General features: G+C 43.6%; 1 non-coding gene across 1 annotated transcript; it reads right to left on the bottom strand.

The window, feature by feature from the left end:
* Nucleotides 1-6,996: 6,996 nt before the first annotated feature.
* On the bottom strand, nucleotides 6,997-7,099 carry LOC111561525. The gene has a single exon (XR_002744175.1). It is a non-coding gene; the product is annotated as a U6 spliceosomal RNA (small nuclear RNA).
* Between the last annotated feature and the right edge of the window lie 16,173 nt (nucleotides 7,100-23,272).

Here is a 23,272-nt window from a genome sequence, read left to right as displayed (position 1 = left end):
TGACTCTAATGTGTCAAACCTGGTAGGAATTTTCAATCCTGGTAAGTCCAGCTCCCAGGCACACAAAAGCTGGGGTACATTGCACATACTGTGGAGAAGCAAGGGGTTTATTTAGGTTTCTAAATAAGAGAGAACTTGGGGCGCCCGGGGGATTCAGTCGGTTGAGCGTCTCACTTCAGCTCAAGTCATGATCTCACGCTTCGTGAGTTCGAGCCCCACATCGGGCTCTGTGCTGACAGCTCAGAGCCTGGAGCTTGCTTCAGATTCTATGTTTCCCTCTCTCTCTGTTCCTCCCCCACTTGCTCTCTCTCTCTCTCTCTCTCTCTCAAAAATAAAGATTTTTTAAAAATTAAATAAGAGAGACTTGAAAGTGACGAAAACCACCTCTGATCAAAAGAGCTGGGTCTGAGTTGGTCAGATTTCAAGATATATGTTCGAGACGATACATTGAGATTTTATTTTGTTTTGTTCTCATTTTCCTTTTTAAAATCCATCCTGTCTCTTCATTCATTATTAACAGAATAGTGGTATGTGATCTGAATTTAGGAACACCCTTACTCAACACACACACACTATTGGTAAACGTTAAGCATTACTTTATGATGATGCCATTGTTCTCTGGTACTGACTGGAACCACAATATTCATAGCTTACTTTTTATTTTTTATTTTTGGAAGAGTCCTTTGATGTTGAACACATTCTAGTGGTGAGTTCAGAAAAGTTTTTAAAATTAGATCACTTCTGGGGCGCCTGGGTGGCTCAGTCGGTTAAGTGTCCAGCTTCGGCTCAGGTCAATGATCTCACGGCTCATTAGTTCGAGCCCCGCGTCGGGCTCTGTGCTGACGGCTCAGAGCCTGGAGCCTGCTTCAGATTCTGTGTCTCCCTCTCTCTCTTTGCCCCTCCCCTGCTCACACTCTCTGTCTCTCTCAAAAATAAACATTAGGGGCGCCTGGGTGGCTCAGTCGGTTAAGCGTCCGACTTCCGCTCAGGTCATGATCTTGCAGTCCGTGGGTTCGAGCCCCGCATCGGGTTCTGTGCTGATGGCTCAGAGCCTGGAGCCCGTTTCAGATTCGGTGTCTCCCTCTTTCTCTGACCCTCCCCTGTTCATGCTTTCTCTCTCTGTCTCAACAATAAATAAATGTTAAAAAAAAATTAAAAAAAAATAAAGAAACATTAATTTTTTTAAAAAAAGCTGAAAAGATCTGACCCTTCTCTAAAAAGCAAATTAAAAAAAAATTAGATCACTTCTCCTATGCAATACTTTGTGCAGTAAATATCACCATGCCCATTATACAGATGTGCACCTGAAGATTAAGTCTTAGAAAACCTGAAGGTTTGGGGGTGCTTGGGTGGCTCAGTCTGTTAAGCGTCTGTCTCTTGTTTTCCGCTCAGGTCACGATCTCACGGTTCAGTTTGTGAGGTCAAGCCAGGCGTCGGGCTCCACAATGACAGCACAGAGCCTGTTGGGGATTCTCTCTCTTCTCTCTCTGCCCCTCCCTAGCTTGTTCTCTCTCTCTCTCTTTCTCTCTCTCTCAAAATAAGTAAATAAATAAACTTAAAAAAAAAAAGTAAAAGAAAAAAGAAAACCGGAACGTTTGCCTTAAGTCACATAGCTAGGAAGTAGAGAAACTAAAACCAGATCTGATTGTTAAAAAAGATTATGCTACACAAATTCATTCTCTGAGACAACCTCTAAAATATGTGTTTGGAGGGGCGCCTGGGTGGCGCGGTCGGTTAAGCGTCCGACTTCAGCCAGGTCATGATCTCGCGGTCCGTGAGTTCGAGCCCCGCGTCAGGCTCTGGGCTGATGGCTCAGAGCCTGGAGCCTGTTTCCATATCTGTGTCTCCCTCTCTCTCTGCCCCTCCCCCGTTCATGCTGTGTCTCTCTCTGTCCCAAAAATAAATAAATGTTGAAAAAAAAAATTAAAAAATAAAAAAAAATAAAATAAAATAAAATATGTGTTTGGAAGTCAGGAGATGGGTTGTGCAGACACTATCTTGTCCAGATTGGGTACGTGATACCACACAATCTCATCGCAACTGTTCCTGTGATTAGGAGGCTCTGCTACGAATTCTTCTTCTTGGAAATTAAAAGGGTTTGTCCATTCTTCAGATGCCGTCTTCCAGCAGCTGAGAAACGTATCCACCTTTTCTAATCCTGGGACCAAATAGAGAGGCAGTGATAAGAACCTGGATGATCTGAACGAAAGGGAGGCTTAGAGGGGACTGTTGAGGGAAACAGAATTCCAGAGACAGACTCGGGTACAGTGTGAGCCAGGAAAGTGATATCTAATACCATTAGAGAGTGCTTCTCAACTACGGGCAGGTTCCCCCCCCCGCCCCCCCCCCCCGCCACCACCCGCCTCCTCCCCCCCCCCCCCCCCGCCCCCGGTCATTTGGCAATGTCTGGAGACATTTGAGGTACATATGGGAATGGGTGTTACTGGTACCTAGTAGGAGAGGAAGGACAGGGACTAGTAAAAGGCAAGACACGTGGAGAAGGCACTTAAAACCTCAGCATTCCAGACAAATGTTTTAAAGGGTTATTTTTAGGTGTGCCTGGCTGGCTCAGTCTGTAGAGTATGCGACTCTTTATATATATATATATATATATATATATATATACACACACACATCATATATATATGATAAATAATATATATATATTATTTATTTGAGAGAGCTAGAGAGAGGGCAAGCAGGGGAAGGGCAGAGAGAGGGGGATACAGAGGGACAGAGGGTCTGAAGCAGGCTCCCTGCTGACAGCAGAGAGCCCGCTGTGGGGTCCAAACCCCCAAACTGGGATCAGGACCCCAGCTGAAGTCAGATGCTTGACCGATGAGCCACCCAGGCACCCCTAGAGCATGCGACTCTTGATCTAAGGGTTGTGAGTTTGAGTCCCATGTTGGGTGTAGAGATTACTTTAAAAAAATAGAATCTTAAAAAAAAAATAAACATAAAGGGTTATTTTTAAAGATCGAAATTAATGCAAAAATACACGATGATAACAAAATATAAAAATTGTAGATAAAGACAGGATCGGTAACAACGCCGAGCAGAGCCATATTGGAGCCTGCGGCGGAAGGGAAAGTCAGAAATACTGATCCTTTTTTGGGGGGAGAATAAGTACAGTTATGCACCATACAATGGCTGAAGGGACTAACATAAGCTCTAGTTCCTAGCTTAGAGACTCCTCCTCCGAGTTCTTCTTCCTGCCTGGCTTGCTGTGTGGCCCAAATTACTACTAATGCAGAACGCAGAAGTAACAGACTATAAATTGTCCCCCTCGCTTGTGCTCGGGACTCAGACCTCTGGAGAATGACCTCCTCTGAGCCCACCGGTATAAAATAAACCTCCTGCCTTCCAAGATCTCCAAGTGCCCCTTGGTTCTTCTGCCAGCATTCCAGCCTGGTTCCGTAACACTTTCTTTATTTAAGGAATTTTCATTAATTAAGCTTGTAAATAGAGTTAAAGGTTGAGGTGGATCTTTAAAGCATATCATTTGAAAGCTAATTAAGCCAAATAAATAAGTGCTAATTAAACATTAGTCAAGGAACAAGGGAAAGTGAATGTTTTAAATTTTATCATAAAAAGTATTAAGTTTATAAATATACGATGACAAGGGACGCCTGAGTGGCTCAGTCAGTTAAGCGTCTGCTTTCAGCTCAGGTCATGATCTCATGGTTAGTGAGTTCATCCCCGCATCGGGCTCTGTGCTGACAGCTCAGAGCCTTGAGCCTGTTCGGATTCTGTGTCTCCCTCTCTCTCTCTGCCCCTCCCCCACTTGCTCATGCTTTCTCTCTCTCCCTCTCTCTCTCTCTCTCAAAAATAAATACATGTTGGGGTGGCTTGGTCGGTTAAGCGTCCAACTTCGGCTCAGGTCATGATCTTATGGTCCGTGAGTTCGAGCCCCGCGTCGGGCTCTGTGCTGACAGCTCAGAGCCTGGAGCCTGTTTCAGACTCTGTGTCTCCCTCTCTCTCTCTCTGCCCCTCCCCTGTTCATGCTCTGTCTCTCTCTGTCTCAAAAATAAATAAAAATGTTAAAAAAAAATTTAAAAAAGAAAAAAAAAATACAAGAAAAAATAAATAAACGTTAAAAAGATTAAAAATAAATACATAAATATAAGATGACTTGTACATTGAGATTCAAGCTGGGTTTTTTTAAGTTTATTTATTTATTTTGGCGGGGGAGGGGCAGAGAGAGAGAATCCCAAGCTAAAAATCAAGAATCAGATGCTTACCTGACTGAGCTACCCAGGCTTGAACCCTTGAGATTCAAGTTGTAAGAAAACTAAGTTTTAAATTTTTTTTAACGTTTTTTTATTTATTTTTGGGACAGAGAGAAACAGAGCATGAACGGGGGAGGGGCAGAGAGAGAGGGAGACATAGAACCGGAAACTGGCTCCAGGCTCTGAGCCATCAGCCCAGAGCCCTACGCGGGGCTCGAACCCACGGACCGCGAGATCGTGAGATCGTGACCTGGCCGAAGTCGGACGCCCAACCGACTGCGCCACCCAGGCGCCCCAAGAAAACTAAGTTTTAAAAACGTACAACCACAATAAATTGAATATTAATTTAAATAGAAAAAAAATGTAAAAGTTTATTTATTTATTTATTTATTTATTTATTTATTTATTTATTTTTAATTTTTGAGAAGCGGGCTCCATGCTGACAGCAGAGAGCCCGATGTGGGGCCCAAACCCACAACCTGGGATCGCGACCCCAGCTGAAGTCAGATGCTTAACCAATGAGCCACCCAGGTGCCCCAAGTGCAAAACTTTTTTCTTTTTTTTACTGTTTATTTATTTTTTGAGAGAGAGGGAGAGAGACGGAGTACGAACAGGAGAGGGAGCCACAGAATCCGAAGCAAGCCTCTGGTTCTGAGCTGTCAGCACAGAGCCCGACGCGGGGCTCGAACTCACGAACCGTGAGATCATGACCTGAGCCGAAGTCAGACGCTCAACCGACTGAGCCACCCAGGCACCCCCCCCCCCCAAATGTAAACCATTTTAAAGCAAAAAGCCCCACTCTGCCACTAAAAATCAAGTACAGGTTTGAGATGTTCTCTGGCTGGGGAGTCCCAGTACATGTAGGTATAAACTTCAAAGGCCACCTCACAGATGGTGGCCAACAACAGCATAAGCTGCAGACCGTTTTCTGGGCACGACCCGTGCGTCTTCCCTTGTGCGCTTCTGCGAGATGAATGACCGGCTCATAACCAGGTAATTGTAATTGCAGGCGAAGGTGATGGGTTACTGGCTGGTCCTCGTGATGCTGTGACAGTGTGGCACAACCTATATAGAACTCTCTTTCCTGGACGCTGCCAATTCAGGAATTATATTCCTGTTGAAGGTAGGTCTGGTCCAATAAGAGAGAGGAAAAAAAAAAAAGGCAAAATTAAAGCAAACTAGAAAAGAGCCCGCAGTTCAAAGAATGAGATACCAACACAATTAAACGTGTGAGTTTGGGGATAATTTCTTTGCCAAGGATAGTTTCCCTGGATGGAATCATTCGACTTAGCTAAAATCATTGATCTCTGAAAGGCACTGAAAGCATAAGCCTTCATAACTGGATAGATGATTAATAACCTAAAATAACTCAGGATAGCTTCAGTTGGTGTTTAAAAATACAAAATGTAAGAATCTTGAAACGAAAGGGGCGCATGGGGGTGGCTCAGTCAGTTAAACATCTGACTCTTGATTTCGGCTCAGGTCATGATCTCGAGGTTTGGGAGTTCAAACCCCACATGAGGCTCTGCGCTAACGGTGTGGAGCCTGCTTGGGATCCTTTCTCTCCTCTCTCTGCCCCTCCCCAGCTCTGCTCTCTCTCTCTCTCTCTCAGAATAAACAAGTAAACTTTAAAAAAAAAAAAAAAGAATCTTGGAGCCCCTGGGTGGCTCAGTCAGTTAAGCGTCTGACTTCGGCTCAGGCCATGATGTCGCAGTCCGTGGGTTCGAGCCTCTCATCGGGCTCTGTGCTGACAGCTTGGAGCCTGGAGCCTGCTTTGGAGTCTATGTCTCCCTCTCTCTCTGCCCCTCCCCTGCTCATGCTCTGTCTCTCCCCATCTCTCAAAAATGAATAAACGTTAAAAAGAATTTAAAAAAAAAAAAGAATCTTAATACGAAAATAGGAATGAAGGATTAATGATGTTCTGACTGCAGAAGAGAGTGGGAAATAGATCTGAGAAACGATCTAGACTTTATTGGCCCTAACTCTCACTCTGGGGGAAAAAAAAATAACACAATAAAAAAGTAATATTAAAATAACTAACTTGGTATAACATTACCGATCGACTTTATACTCATGTGATTGTGAATTGACTTCTAACAATACGCAAAGCCATTAAGTTAGTCCAATGTATCAGCTTCTAGAAAGCTGATTGATTTGGGAGGAAATTTAATTTATGAGACCATAGCTTCAGCATTTATTGGTGCTATAAAGAGTTTATAAATATTTAGAGGGTGGGAGGGAGGGGAGGGTGGGTGGTGGGTATTGAGGAGGGCACCTTTTGGGATGAGCACTGGGTGTTGTATGGAAACCAATTTGACAATAAATTTCATATATTAAAAAAAAAAAGGAAACAAAAATTAGAAGGAAAAGAACATGTGACTCTTGATCGCAGGGTCACGAGTCCGAGCCCCATGTTGTGGTTACATTTACTAAAAATAACTATATAAATAAATAAGTAAAAAAAAAAATATTTAGAGAAATACACTCCAACTGTCCCACATGTGGCCAGTGAGAGCCAGCTCAACCTTCATACCCTCTCCTTTCGACATGTGGTCATCGTTCTTTGAGTATTTCCTTTTTCCTTACTTTCTGGTACCACTAGATATCCCAGGCTCATCTTTTGACCTATAATTTACGGAATTACAGAAAGTAAATCCATCCATGGTAATTCTTGTTTCGGTAATTTGTTTTCCTGCTGCAGTTAGAAAGCTAGATCACAACGGGATATGCCAAAGGGAATGTATCAGCTACTGGCACTTTTTTTTTTTTTAATATGGAACACTCTACAAATTTGCATATCATCCTTGAGCAGGGGCCACGCTAACCTTCTCTGTATCTTTCCAATTTTAGTGTATGTGCTGCTGAAGCAGGCATAGCACTTGTTACCTTTCCGGAAGATCATTTTAGTCAACGTCACTCGGCTTTTTCCTATTTTGCTTCTTAACTTAATTCCCTAATTAGTTCTTTTTAATTTTTTTTTCACATTTATTTATTTTTGAGTGACAGAGAGAGCACGAGCAGGGGAGAGGCAGGGAAAGAGGGGGACACAGAATCTGAAGCAGGCTCCAGGCTCCGAGCTGTCAGCCCAGAGCCTGACGCGGGGCTCAAATCTGTGAACCTGTGAGATCATGACCTGAACTGAAGTCGGACCTGCGCTGGAGCCGGACGCTTCACTGACTGAGCCACCTAGGTGTCCCATTCCCTAATTAGTTCTTAATCATTTCTAGCATCTAGGTCATTTTTTAAATCTCCCTGATATTTGAAATGCTTTTTACTGGGGCGCCTGGGTGGCTCAGTCGATTAAGCATCTGACTTCTGTTCGGGTCACGATCTTGCGGTTTGTGGGTTGGAGCCCCACATCGGCCTCCCTGCTGTCAGCACGGAGCCTGCTTCGGATCCTCTGTCCCCCGCCCCTTTCCCACTCACACACTCTCTCTCTCTCTTGCAAAAATAAATAAAAAAATAAGAAGAAATAAAATGCTTTTTACTAAAGTCTTGGCTAGCACAAAGAAGAAGCACCCGGACTCATGGAAAACAGGAGCGTCTCAGTATTTTGGAATCAGTGAGGAAACGAAAGGCAATCTCAAAAATGAGAAGTAGAAACTTCCTGTTTGGATTGTGGCTGAAGAGCTCGTGTCAGGCCGACTGCCTGCCGAGAACCTGGAAAGCTAGATAAACATAAAAACAACTACCTGAAGTGTCAGAGAGCTTTCTGTTTTACTTTTTGTAAGATTTAAAAAAATATGTTTGGGCGCCTGGGTGGCTCAGTTGGTTAGGCGACTGACTTCAGCTCAGGTCACGATCTCACAGTTCGTGAGTTCGAGACCCACGTCGGGCTCCGGGCTGACAGCTCGGAGCCTGGAGCCTGCTTCGGATTCTGCGTCTCCCCTCTCTCTACCCCTCCCCTGCTCACGCTCTGTCTCTCAATAATAAATAAATGTTAAAAAATTTTTTTAAAAATATGTTTTGTTATTTTAGAGAGAGAGAGAGAAAGTGCGCGCACTCAAGAGAGGAGTAGAGAGAGAGGAAGAGAGAGAATCTTAAGGAGGCAGCGCAGAGCCCGACTCAGGGCTCAATCTCATGACCCTGAGGTCATGACCTGAGCTGAAATCAAGAGTCAGTCCCTTAACGGACTGAGTCACGCAGGCCCCCGCATCAGAGAGCTTTCAATGCAGTGGGGAATTTAAGAGGCCAACACCTCACAGAGAAGGGAAGCTTGGACACATTTGCTGACTCTTAGCAGCGCCTGTAAGACTGGGTCTCGTCTCAGAAAGTGGCAATCGGTGGCTGGTAAGCTCCATAGTTTTAGGAGACTCACAGGGCAAGAGGGGGAAACTGGAGTGTAGGACGGACCCACCCAGAACTGCCCTACAAACGTTGGAGGGCTGAAACGAGACTCTGACCTCACAGGTACAAAAGTAAAGTTTTCTCTGGAAACAGGGGAGATGAGCCAACACGTTTCTACAATTTTTTTTTAAATAAACTTAATTTTTATTTTTTTAATTTTTTTTTTTAACATTTATTCATTTTTGAGGGTGAGAGAGACAGAGCATGAGTGAGGGAGGGACAGAGAGAGAGGGAGACACAGAATCCGAAGCAGGCTCCAGGCTCTGAGCTGTCAGCACAGGGCCTGACACGGGGCTGGAACTCATGGGCCTTGAGATCACGACCTGAGCCGACATCAAGAGTCGGACGCTTAACCGACTGAGCCACCCAGGCTCCCCTAAATAAACTTAATTTTTAGAATAGTTTTAGATTTATATTGAGAAAATAGTACTGAGAGTTCCCTGTCTGTACCACAAACCAGTTTCCCCTCCTATTAACATCTTACGTTAGTATGGTACGTTCGTCACAACGAATGACCCAGTAGTGATGCATTATCGTTATTATTATTTTAAGTAGGCTTCATGCCCAGTGTGGAGCCCAATGAGGGCTCGAATCCACGAGGCTGATATCAAAACCCGAGCTGAGATCAGGAGTCAGACGCTTAACCCATCGAGCCGCCCTAGTGCCCCAGTGACACATTATTATTCACTAAAACCTATACCTCATTCAAGTTCTCTTATTTTATAACCTAACGTTCTTTTTTTTGTTCCAGATTTTTGTCCACCTGACACTGTTGTCAGGTCTCCTTAAACTTCTTCAGGCGATCACCACCCAGGAATATTGGTCATGTATTTTGGAGAATGTTCCTGTATTGAAATCTGGCGTATTTCTCCCGATAAATTGGGTTGCGGGTTTTTTTCTGGAGCAAAGCCAGGTGCAAAGTGCCATTTTCATCATATCATATCAAGGGTGCATACCATCAACAAGCCATTACTGTCACGGCAGACCTTGCTCACGGCGCTGAGGTTGTGTTTGTCCGTTCTCTCCACTATAAAGTTACTCTTCTTTCCGCCTTTGTATTGGAAAGAAGTTACCATTCACAGCCACAGTTAAGGAAGGGGGAGTTAAGTTTTTATACATAATACCTAGTAGTCAATGGACAATAATTGCACATACGAAAAAAAAAAAAGAGTTGACCGAAAACAGAAAATCAAATTAATTAATTAATTAACTCATTAACAAAAAATCAATAAACAATTTTATTAAATTATAAATAATTATTAAATAGTTATAAATATAAGTTAATAAATTTATATTTATAAATATAAATTATATTTATAATATATTTATAAATTATATTTATAAATAAAATTAAATAATTATAAATATAAATAATTATTAAATAAATAATTAATTAAATTAATAGAAAATTAATAAAAAAAGAAAATAAAGAAAATAAAATAAAGCCCAGGTTAATAAAGCTCAGTTAGAGTTTTTAGAATCAGACTTAAAATACCTCTGATTAATATGCTTAAGAATGTAAGTAATAAGGGGCTCATGGGTGGCTCAGTAATTAAGCGTCCGACTTCAGCTCAGGTCATGATCTCCTGTTTGTGAGTTCAAGCCCTGCTTTGGGCTCTGTGCTGATAGCTCAGAGCCTGGAACCTGCTTCAGATTCTGTGTCTCCTTCTCTGCCCCTCCCCTGCTCATGCTCTGTTTCTGTCTCTCTCTCTCTCTCTCAAAAATAAAGATTAAAAAAAAAATTTTTTTTTAAGTTTCAGCGGAGCACTAGAAACTAAAAAAGTTAAATATTTAGAATTGAAAAAAAAAAGAACTTTTTCTTTTCTTTTTAACTGTGTGCCCAGTGTTGGGGCTTGAACTCATAACCTCAGATCAGGAGTCGAATGCTCTACCGACTGAGCCAGCCAAGCACCCCAACAAATTAAGAACTTAGTAGATGAATTTCACAACAGATTAAACACAGCTGAAGAAGAAATTAATTGGGGGCCTGGCTGGCTCAGTCGGTAGAGCATGCGACTCCATCTCCCTGTTGTAAGTTCGAGCCCCACATTGGGCATAGAGCTTCCCTAAAAAAAAAAAAAAAAAGATAAAGGAAATTAGTTCACTGAAAGAGAGGTGAGAAGAAAATATCTATAAAAAAGAACAGCAAGACAGACAGAAGGATAGGAGACATTCTAGAGGATCTAGTCTCTTCAGCATGTCAGTGTCATGAAAAAAAGACTGTTCTAGATTAAAAGAGTCTTAAGGGATGTGACAAACAAATGCAATGCATGGTTTTAGATTGGATACTGGGCAGGGTAGTGGAGCTACTGGACCAAGGATTCTAAGCAAGGCCAGGCTCTAAGAAACAACCAATCTTCTTCAAGATCAAAGAGTAGTCCGATTTCTCATTCTTTCCTGACTCACTAAAACTAATATTTCAGATGAGTCAGAAGCAGTAACTAGAGGGGCGCCTGGGTGGCTCAGTCGGTTGGGAGTCCGCTTCATGATCTCACGGTTCATGGGTCCAAGCCCTGAACTGAGCTCTGTGCTGGCAGCTCAGAGCCTGGAGCCTGCTTCGGATTCTGTGTCTCCCTCTCTCTCTCTGCTCCTCCCCCGCGCTCTCTCTCTTTCTCTCTCTGTCTCTCAAAAGTGAAGAAACATTTTCTCAAATTAAAAAAAAATTAAAAAAAAAAAAAGAGCAGTAAGTAGAATAGTTATTAAAAAAATCATTATATCCTGCAGCTTCCATGAAACACTCCATTTCTTGGGCAAGTGAAATAGACATAGGAGAAACAGTCATCTATTAACCTTTGCAAACCACCCTAGGAGATGGGTAGTTATTCCCCTCTGCAACCCCAGTGGCCACCATCTACTCTGAGATCTTCCTCCTCACCCCACCTCACCCCCTCCCCACCTCATCTGGTCATCTGTTTCCCTGTATTGATCTTTCTCATTGCATACTTAGGCTTTATGACAGTATATTGCAGTTCATTTTGTTTAGTTTTTCAGCTTCTCAGTTTTGAGACTGAATCTTGTTGACCCTCCTCTGGGCCAATCTTAAGAAATATCATTTAACATATCAACGAAGGTCTCTATCTTTTCCTGGAATCATCACGACTTGGATCCTCTTTCTCTAAAAGACATTGCACAGAGAGTCAACCACACAGGAAACAGAAAATGTAGATTCTGCTTCAGTGGCTATTCGACGGGAGCCAATTTTTTTTTTTTTAACACTTGTTTATTTTTGAGACAAGGAGAGACAGAGCATGAACAGGGGAGGGTCAGAGAGAGGGAGACACAGAATCTGAAACAGGCTCCAGGCTCTGAGCTGTCAGCACAGAGCCCGACGCCGGGCTCGAACTCATGGACCGCGAGATCATGACCCGAGCAGAAGTCGGCTGCTTAACCGACTCAGCCACCCAGGTGCCCCAACGGGAGCCAATTTTGAGACCGAGTTTCTTATGAGCACAGTTCCATTAAAATTTCAATTCTCAGGGTGCCTGGGTGGCTCAGTCGGTTAAGCATCTGACTCTTGGTTTCAACTCAGGTCCTGATCTCACGGTTTGTGGGTTCGAGTCCCACATCGGGCTCTGCGCTGGCAATGCAAAGCCTGCTTGGGATTCTGTCTCCCTTTCTCCCTGCCCCTTGCTCGCGCATATACACGCTCTCTTTCTTTCTCTCTCTCTCTCTCTCTCAAAAATAAATAAACAGCAACAACAACAACAAAAAGAATTTCAATGTTCTTGCTTTCTAGAGCCAACGAGGAAGTTCTTTACAAATAGATTAAGGAGTTTTAATGATCTATCAGAGATCCCCAGACGGGTCTGGAATTCTGCATTTGTAGTATGTTTGCATGCTTGACGGGAAAGATCAAGTACTGAGAGAAAGAATAATGATGCAATAGAGGGTAAGAATTCCCGGAGTAACAGCTGTGAGCAGTCCAAGAGATGAAATCAAGCACAAACTCGGAGGTACTGGCCTTAGAAAGGAGCAGGGATATTTCAAGCGAGGACAGTTTTATGATGTCAAACGGTAGCAGCTTTTCTTGTAGTTTCAGGGGAGGAAGAATACGTTCTTCTATTTCGATTTTCTTTCTTTCTTCTATTTTCCTTCCTAACTTCTTGTTCGGAAGACCTGCGGTCTCCAAGCTGAACGCAGGAAAAGAAGCAGTTCTGAGACACTCAAAACGGACCAGAGGAAAAAAAAAAAAAAATTAAAATCGAGGAGAGTGTTTGAACAACCGGAACGGAGAAAGAAAATGTTCGTCCTTCGCTGAGAAATGAGAAAATGGTGGTTCTGCGTTTTACACTGAATGCCGAGACGATTTATCGATAATTGTTTGAGAAAAAAAGGAAGATTCTGCATCTCCGCGAGCAGAATTCTCCTTGGCACTGTGTTCGTGCTCTCTGGGCTGAAACAAGCATCTGGGCAGGGGATCAAACCTCGCTGCTTGGAACTGACGAAGCCCCGCAGATCAATTTGCTTGAGGCTTGCTTCTCAGATACATTACTTGTTATTTCTGCTAATGGTATTTCTGGGAAGATAGCTCCAACTTGTGTCCTAAATTCAATTCGTGTCAAGCAATAAAAAACATGACGTCTTTATGACTATAAAAGAATAAAACAGCAGCAGTCAATAATAATCCGTACATCGTGGGAAGCTTCCTTGAGGTGTGCAAACCTTCTTTCCCGTCACCGCGACAGTGGGTACTGTTATCTCCTTGAGAGATTCCTCACAAAGGAGTAAATTAACTTTGACAGGTGCGCAAATGCAATATCTAGGCTTCTGGTCCTGTCTTCTGTGAATTCAAAGCTGGGAAAGACAAGGGAGATAGCTCCCCAATCCCCCCCTCCTTTATTTTTAAGTAAAAGTGAAGAGAGTGTAATCAAAGGGAAGAAATCTATCAAGATCAAGTAGGCACAACACCTACTTTTTAAAAATTAAAAAAAAAAAGTGGGGACAGGGGCATCTGGGTGGCTCAGTCTGTAGAGCATCTGACTTTTGATTTCAGCTCAAGTCAGGATCCCAGGGTCGTGGGATGGAGCCCCATAGTGGGCTCTTCACTGATCATGGATCTTGCTGAAGATTCTCTCTCTCTCTGCCTGCCCCTCTCCCTTACTCATGCTCTCTCTCTCTCTCTGTCTCTAAAAAATTTTTTTTAAAAAACTTTTTTTAATTAAAAAAAATAAAAATAAAAAATAAAACTAGGGACAGGATACCTGGCTGGCTCAGTCAGTAGAGCATGTGACTGTTGATCCTAGGGTCGTGAGTTCAAACCTCACATTGGGTGTAAAGCTTACTTTAAAAAAAAAACAAACCAAAAAACTTTGAATTTAATTTACTTATTTTGAGAGAGAGCACATGTGCATGGGGAGGGGCAGAGAGAGAGGGACAGAGAAGAGAATCCCAAGCAGGCCCTACACTGTCAGCTCAGAGCCCAATGCAGGGCTCGATCTCACAAACCGTAAGATCATGACCTGAGCTGAAATCAAGAGTCAGACACTTAACTGACTCTTTTTTAAAAAAAAAAATTTTTTTTTAACGTTTATTTTTATTTTTGAGACAGAGAGAGACAGAGCATGAACAGGGGAGGGGCAGAGAGAGAGGGAGACACAGAACCTGAAGCAGGCTCCAGGCTCTGAGCAGTCAGCACAGAGCTCGACACGGGGCTCAAACTCACGGACTGCGAGATCATGACCTGAGCCGAAGTCGGACGCTTCACTGACTGAGCCACCCAGGCGCCCCTTAACTGACTTTTTTTTTTTTTCAACGTTTATTTATTTTTGCAACAGAGAGAGACAGAGCATGAACGGGGGAGGGGCAGAGAGAGAGGGAGACACAGAATCGGAAACAGGCTCCAGGCTCTGAGCCATCAGCCCAGAGCCTGACGCGGGGCTCGAACTCCCGGACTGCGAGATCGTGACCTGGCTGAAGTCGGAAGCTTAACCGACTGCGCCACCCAGGCGCCCCCCCTTAACTGACTCTTAAGTAGCAGACACATAACTGCCACCCAGGGACCCTTGCACTGTTGCTTTCATAGTCAGTGTAAAGACACATTTGAGAAGAACAAAAGGACTTTAAAGAACATACTACCTCAAATCTCTCTCTTTTTTTTTTAATGTTTTTATTTATTTTTGAGACAGAGAGAGACAGAGCATGAGCAGGGGAGGGGCAGAGAGAGAGGGAGACACAGAATCTGAAGCAGGCTCCAGGCTCTGAGCTGTCAGCACAGAGCCTGACGCGGGGCTCAAACTCATGGACTGTGAGATCATGACCTGGGCTGAAGGCAGACGCTCAACCGAATGAGCCACCCAGGCACCCCTCAAATCTCTTAATAAACACAAATGTTACTAAGGCCCTAAGGTTTAACTATTGTACTAATGATTTTGAGAGCCACACCAAATATGAAAACAAGATTAAGATTTTTTTTTAAATTATAGATATGAAATTGCTTGCTCCTGCCCCATGACTTTCATCAAGTTATAGAATGAGTAACCAGTGATATTATCTGATATTATCAAGCTCTTATCTGCCATTTTTTCAAAATTTTTTTAATGTTTATTCTATTTTGAGAGAGAGAGAGACAGAGCGTGAGCAGAGCAGGGGCAGAGAGAGAGGGAGACACAGAATCTGAAGCAGGTTTCAGGCTCTCAGCTGCCAGCACAGAGCCCAACATGGGGCTTGAACTCATGAACCATGCGATCATGACCTGAGCTGCAGTCAGACTTTTAACCAACTGAGCCCCCCCCAGGAGTCCCTCTGCCATTTTTAACTTATTTCACAGAACACGTCCTCCTTCCTGTGAAGCCCTGCACAACTGTGTCCCCAGTCCTAATCTATCAGGACTAGTCAAGGCCTTCTTCTAAATGAACTGCAGAACCTCACTGCGTGGGCAAACATTCGTTATGACTTATCCTGCCCGAACTACCAGGAATGAGAATCGAGACGACAAAGACACTGCAAAAAGGTTCTAGTACCAAGGATAACCCAGTGGACCGCACCTTCTTGAAGCATAAGGCAGCCATAATCATACAGCCAACACAGGCAGCACTCACAAGGGCCTGTGCACGCTGGTTACCGTGCAATTTCCTGGCATCTGGTTGACACCCGGGCTTTTCTGCGGTTTTCACTTCAGTCCGGGAAACAAGGGTATGCAATGACATGAGCTGTGTATGGAGTGTTCCCGCTACTGTGTCAGTTTGGACCATGTCTAAGAGAATGTGATGGTTAAGCCCAGGAACGCTGTCAAATCATAGAAAACACCTCTCATTTGAATTACAGATTCAGATAGTGGTGCCAGGCTGGCTTAATTAGTGGAGTGTGCAACTCTTGATCTTGGGATGGTAGGTTCGAGCACAGGTTGGGTGTAGAGATTACTTAAAAAATATATATATATTTATTTAAAAAATGAATTATAGGGGCATCTGGGTGGCTCAGTCGGTTGGGCGTCCGACTTCAGCTCAAGTCATGATCTCATGGTCCATGGGTTTGAGCCCTGCATCGGTCTCTGTGCTGACAGCTTAGAGCCTGGAGCCTGCTTCGGACTCTGTGTCTCCTTCTCTCCCTGCCCCTCCCCCACTCGTGCTCTGTCTCTATCAAAAAATGAATAAACGAGGGGCGCCTGGGTGGCGCAGTCGGTTAAGCGTCCGACTTCAGCCAGGTCACGATCTCGCGGTCCGTGAGTTCGAGCCCCGCATCGGGCTCTGGGCTGATGGCTAGGAGCCTGGAGCCTGTTTCCGATTCTGTGTCTCCCTCTCTCTCTGCCCCTCCCCCATTCATGCTCTGTCTCTCTCTGTCCCAAAAATAAATAAACGTTGAAAAAAATTTTTTTTTTTAAAAATGAATAAATGTTAAATTTTTTAAAAATTTTTAATGAATTATAAATTCGTATAATATAGACAGCAATGCATGTGATAGGTAATTATATTGTTTATTAAAAGTTGTAGATAACACACATGTCATTATAAGGAACTAATGGACGATGCTAGAGATCTACAGAATAAATTATTATGCTCCTATTAAAACTCATATATTTTGAAAAATGTTTAATAGGAAATATACTTAATGTAAGAGGTGAAAAAAAGAAAAAATTGCTAGAGGGTTTAAGAAAGTAAAGAAGTAAGCCCTCACTAGTATTCCCAAAAAAAGAATTGAAAATATTCTCAAAAAGCAGTATATAAAAAAGCATATACATGGTTTTCATAACTTTGCTTATATTGTGCATACCAACAAGTGGATATATATTAAAAATAATATAAAACCCACAAACATATGGCTAGCTAATTTTTGACAAAGCAGGAAAGAATATCCAATGGAGGGGCGACTGGGTGGCTCAGTCGGTTAAGTGGCTGACTTCGGCTCAGGTCATGATCTCACAGTCCATGAGTTCAAGCCCCGTGCCGGGCCCTGTGCTGACTGCTCAGAGCCTGGAGCCTATTTCAGATTCTGTGTCTCCCTCTCTCTCTGCCCCTCCCCCGTTCATGCTCTGTCTCTCTCTGTCTCAAAAATAAATAAACATTAAAAAAAAAAAAAAGAATATCCAATGGAATAAAAACAGTCTCTTCAGCAAGTGGTGCTGGGAAAACTGGACAGCGACATGCAGAAGAATGAACTTGGACCACTTTCTTACACCACACACAAAAATAAACTCAAAATGGATGAAAGACCTAAATGTAAAACAGGAAGCCATCAAAATCGTCGAGGAGAAAGCGGCAAAAACCTCTTTGGTCTTGGCCGCAGCAACTTCTTCCTCAACACGTCTCCGGAGGCAAGGGAAACAAAAACAAGAATGAACTACTGGGACCTCATCAAAATAAAAAGCTTCCGCACAGCGAAGGAAACAATCAGCAAAAACTAAAAGGCAACCGACAGAATGGGAGAAGATATTTGCAAATGACATATCAGATAAAGGGTTAGTATCCAAAATCTATAAAGAACTTATCAAACTCAACCAACACCCCAAAAACAAATAATCCAGTGAAGAAATGGGCAAAAGTCATGAATAGATACCTCTCCAAAGAAGACATCCACATGGCCAACCGACACATGAAAAAATGCTTCACATCACTCATTATCAGGGAAATACAAATGAAAACCTCAGTGAGATATCACCTCACACCTGTCAGAATGGCTCACAGTAACAACTCGGGCAACAACAGATGTTGGCGAGGATGTGGAGAAAGAGGATCTTTTTTGCATTGTTGGTGGCAATGCAAGCTGGTGCAGCCCCTCTGGAAAACAGGATGGAGGTTCCTGAAAAACTAAAAGTAGAACTGCCCTCCGACCCAGCAATTGCACTACTAGGCATTTATCCACAGGATACAGATGTGCTGTTTCGAAGGGGCACATGCACCCCAATGTTTAAAGGTATGGAAAGAGCCCAAATGTCCATGGGTGGATGAATGGATAAAGAAGATGTGGTCAGGGCGCTTGGGTGGCTCAGTCGGTTAGGCAGCTGACTTCGGCTCAGGTCATGATCTCGCAGTCTGTGAGTTCGAGCCCCGCGTTGGGCTCTGTGCTGACTGCTCAGAGCCTGGAGGCTGTTTCACATTCTGTGTCTCCCTCTCTCTCTGACCCTCCCCCGTTCATGCTCTGTCTCTCTCTCTCAAAAATCAATAAATGTTGGGGCGCCTGGGTGGCGCAGTCGGTTAAGCGTCCGACTTCAGCCAGGTCACGATCTCGCGGTCCGGGAGTTCGAGCCCTGCGTCGGGCTCTGGGCTGATGGCTCGGAGCCTGGAGCCTGTTTCCGATTCTGTGTCTCCCTCTCTCTCTGCCCCTCCCCCGTTCATGCTCTGTCTCTCTCTGTCCCAAAAATAAATAAACATTGAGAAAAAAAATTTAAAAAAAAATCAATAAATGTTTAAAAAAAAAAAGATGTGGTAAATATATACAATGGAGTATTACTTGGCAATCAAAAAGAATGAACTCTTGCCATTTGCAAATACGTGGATGGAACTAGAGAGTATTATGCTAAGTGAAATTAGTCAGAGAAAGACAAATATCATATGACTTCACTCATATGAGGACTTGAAGAGACAAAACAGATGAACATAAGGGAAGGGAAACAAAAATAATATAAAAAACAAGGAGGGGGACAAAACATAGGAGACTCATAAACATGGAGAACAATCAGAGGGTTGTGAGAAGGGGGATGGGCTCAACGGGTAAGGGGCACTAAGGAATCTACTCCTGAAATCATTGTTGTACTATACGCTAATTTGGGTGTAAATTTTTAAAAATAAAAAATAAAATGAAAAATAAATAAATAAATAGATAATAAAAACAATGTAAAGAAAGGAACTTCTGAATTAATATTTTTGTATCTGAGTGGGGTAAAGGTGATTACAGAATTTTCTTTTCCTTTTGTTCTCCCCATTTCCAAATCGCATTTCCTGTAATACCCACTTATTATTTTATTAGCCAGAAATATGTCACTACTTGTTTTTAGAGCTCTTGTCTGACCTAGACCTGGTCTTTACCTCCAATAATTCCATAACTGAACACACTTTGCAGCCACAACCTGGGCATATCAGTTCTCAGGCAGTTCTTTCTTTCAGTAATTTTTCTAACGAATCAACGTATGCGAAAACAAATAAAGAGCACAAATTATTTTCAGATGTGCAGTGCAGGGCACCTGGCTAGCTGACTGGGTGGAACATGCCACTCTTAAACTCGGGGTGGTGAGTTCAAGTCCCACTTCGGGCATGGAGCCTAAATCATTCATTCATTCATTCATTGAAAAGAAGATGTGCAGTGCTTTACCTCTGCCTGTCCTCCATTCTTGACGACCTTGTCAATCCCTGCTACCTCCTGGTCTCAGTAAAGCCTCAGTATTACCCTCTAACTGATCTTCTTCAGATCAGGGGTTTCTTCCCCTTGAAGCCAAATCCCTCACTCACCTTTCTAAACTGAATCGAATCTCCCGAGTCTAATAACTGAAAAAGGGGGGCTGAGCGGAAATCACTCCGAGGGGCTGGGCATTGCAAGGAGAAAGTGCTACAGTGCTTTGAGGGAGATGTGTCTTTAAGAGAGAATTGCACTTTCAACAGATGAGACTTTTGAGCATGTTTAAATACTTGTGGCAATAGCCCAATATTGTTGCAAGTTGCCTAAACTCAATGTACAGTGAAATAAATTGTGGTATGTTGCATTCTTATTAGTTCCGTAGACTATCACGATCCCAACCCAACCCTAATAGCTACGTTAGAACAAATGTGGGGCACCCGGCTGGCTCAGTCAGTAGAGAGTGTGACTCTTGATATCTGGCATGAGTTCGAGACGTTGGGCGTAGAGATTATTTTTTTAAAAAGTGGGGCGCTTGGGTGGCTCAGTCGGTGAAGCGCCTGACTTCAGCTGAGGTCATGATCTCATGGTTGGTAAGTTTGAGCCCCACATCCGGTTTTGTGCTGACAGCTCAGAGCCTGGAGCCCGCTTCGGATTCTGTGCCTCCCTCTCTCTCTGCCCCTCCCCCGTTCACACTCTGTCTCTCAAAACTAAATAAACATTAAAAAAAATTTTTTTTTTTTTTAAAGAACGAAAGAAAGAAAGGAGGGAAGGAGAGCAGAAGGAAAATTTTCACAAGGACTTGAGCACTAGAGCCGCTAAAGTCAAAACACCAGTTTCTTGAAAAATAGCATTTCCTAAACAAAATTGTTCTCAAGGCTTAAGCCTTAAAACAAATACATGTCTCTGTTATTCACACATGATCACAGTGAAAATGTGTGATAGCTAGAAGCAAGAAATAGGCAGGAAAAATGGAAAAGAGCGATAAATGTTTTCATGATTTCACATTTAAAATGGTGACAGTTTTTTTTTTCTTTTAAAGTTTAGTCACTTATTTTGAGAGAAAGAGAGAGAGAGAGAGAGAGAGTGAAAAAGCGCCAGTGGGGGAGGGGCAGAGAGGGAGGGAGAGGGAGAATCCCAAGCAGGTTAGCACCCTTAGCGCAGAGCCCCGTGTGGGGCTCAAATTCACGAACCTCGAGATCATGACCTGAGCTGAAGTCAGATGCTTCACTGACTAAGCTATCCAGGCACCCCCAGTGCCAGTTTTCTAGAAAAAAAAAAAAATCCCACCTATTAATTTAAAAATTACTTAGAAAATTCTCAGGGTGCCTGGGTGGCTCAGTGAGTTAAGCATCAGACTCTTTTTTTTTTTTTTTTTTTTTCAACGTTTATTTATTTTTGGGACAGAGAGAGACAGAGCATGAACGGGGGAGGGGCAGAGAGAGAGGGAGACACAGAATCGGAAACAGGCTCCAGGCTCCGAGCCATCAGCCCAGAGCCTGACGCGGGGCTCGAACTCCCAGACCGCGAGATCGTGACCTGGCTGAAGTCGGACGCTTAACCGACTGCGCCACCCAGGCGCCCCAAGCATCAGACTCTTAATATTTGGGTCGGGTCGTGACCTCTCAGTCGCGAGATGGAGCCCACATTGGGTTCTGTGCTGAGTATGGAGCCTGCTTGCGATTCTCTCCCTCTCTCTCTGCCCCTCCCCTGCTTGTGCTCTTTCTCATATATATATATATATATATATATATTTTTTTTTTTTTTTTTTTTTTTTAAGTACTTAGAAACTTCTCACCAATTTCTAAGGGTTAACTATGTTCCTATGCTTGTCATTTCCTGGAGAAAATCTCATAGTCTTGCAAACATCTCCCTTTTCTCAATACAGCGTAAGCTCCCCCAGTTCTGTTCCTGGTCTGCTTTGTTCATTAATGTGTCACAAAGCCCTAGACGACCACGAAGCACATAACAGGCCTTCGGGAAGGACTCGATGAATGAATCTCTCAACAATGACTTCCAATGCAACTCTCCCCTTCTTGCAACATTTAGAAATCTGCAAACGTGGCACGATCAACCACTAGGTTTTTCCTGGGACTTTCCTTCACTTTTTAGTGTCAACATCACGTACACAAAAGCTCTCTTCTTCCCTTTACTTCTCCTTTTCAGGCTTGGGGAGGAGTCTGGACTAGCTTGTCAGTTGGACTCGTCCAACTGAGCTTAGACTAGCAGGTATGCTATATTGAAAAATAGGTGTAGGTGAGGGGCGCCTGGGTGGCTCAGTCGGTTAAGCGTCCGACTTCGGCTCAGGTCATGATCTCGTAGTTCGTGGGTTCGAGCCCCGTGTCGGGCTCTGTGCTGACAGCTCAGAGCCTGGAGCCTGCTTCGGATTCTGTGTCTCCTTCTCTCTCTGACCCTCTGTCTCTCAAAAATAAATAAACGTTAAAAAATATTTAAAGAAGAAAAGAAAAATAGGCGAGCTTCCCAGCACAGCAAAGTCCTACACGTGTGTTGCCCAGAAGCCCAACGTCCCCTCCACATACATATTCATTCTTCTGCTCAGTTTTTGCTGTGCCCATCTTCTACTCGGTGATTTCTTAGGACGGTGAACCAACCCTACCATCCAGAAAGGGTCCCCACTCCCCCACCCCCACCCCCATTACCAAATATACTCTAATAGAAAGTCTTGCCCCCAGCATTTCAGAACGGTAGCTGGAATTGCTGGTGCTTTCCCAGCCTGCATCTGCAAGAGGGATGGTGAGGACAGATGTAGGGTCCTTCAACTGGGGGCCCTTTCTCAGCTTTTGAAATCCCCAGAATTTCACTACGCTAATGGCAGCCGATTACTTCCTGACACCCTACACTTATGTCCTCTCTGATAGTCTGTTTCCCTCAGGAGTTCCCCTACCCCTTTGGTGGGTTTCAGTTGAGTTTTCACACTGCAACTTGCTTCCTGCCCATCCCTTCTAGTTAGGTTAGAGGAAAAGAATTTTGTCACCTTGCATAGACTCCGTGACACTAAAATGGTGAGTTAGCAGCAGTGGTAACACACAGGAGCTTGTTAGAAATGCAGATTCTTGGGGTGCCTGGGTGGCGCAGTCGGTTAAGCGTCTGACTTCAGCCAGGTCACGATCTCGCGGTCCGGGAGTTCGAGCCCCGCATCAGGCTCTGGGCTGATGGCTCAGAGCCTGGAGCCTGTTTCCGATTCTGTGTCTCCCTCTCTCTGTGCCCCTTCCCCGTTCATGCTCTGTCTCTCTCTCTGTCCCAAAAATAAATAAACGATGAAAAAAAAAATTTTTTTTAAAAAGAAAGAAATGCAGATTCTTGGGTCCCACTCAACATTTGCATTTTTTTTTAATGTTTATTCATTTTTGAGAAAGAGAGAGAGAGAGAGAGAGCATGAGCAGGGGAGGGGCAGAGAGAAAGGGAGACACAGAATCCGAAGCAGGCTCCAGGCTCCAAACTGTCAGCACAGAGCCCAACGCGGGGCTTGAACTCACGAACCGCGAGATCATGACCTGAGCTGAAGTCCGACACTTAACAAACTGAGCCACCGTGCCCTGAATCAGAATCTACATCTTAACAAAACCCCTATGTGCCACATAAAAGTTTGAAAAGCACCAAACTGGGTCAGTGGCTCTCAACACTGGTATCACTTTGAGGAACCACTTCGAGAAACCCTGATTTGGGACATACCCCAAACCAATTACATCAGAATGTCTGGGGATGGAGTCCAGGGGTCAGTATTTTTAAAGCTTCTTCCAGCGACCCCAGTATGTAGCCACGTTTGAGCCACCGGAGTAAAACTTTTTCTTTTCTCATGTGGTTGACTATTCGTGTAATCTCTTTGGACAAAAGGATGATTAAAAGCAAGAAAACTCCAGGAAAACACAGAGACTTTTTCTGGAATACTGATATCTTATCAGGCACATGCT

This window comes from Felis catus, chromosome B4, assembly GCF_018350175.1.
Source record: "Felis catus isolate Fca126 chromosome B4, F.catus_Fca126_mat1.0, whole genome shotgun sequence".
Classification (NCBI taxonomy): Eukaryota; Metazoa; Chordata; class Mammalia; order Carnivora; family Felidae; genus Felis; species Felis catus.
Note: the sequence above shows the minus strand (reverse complement) of the source record. Positions and strands in the feature narration are given on the sequence as shown.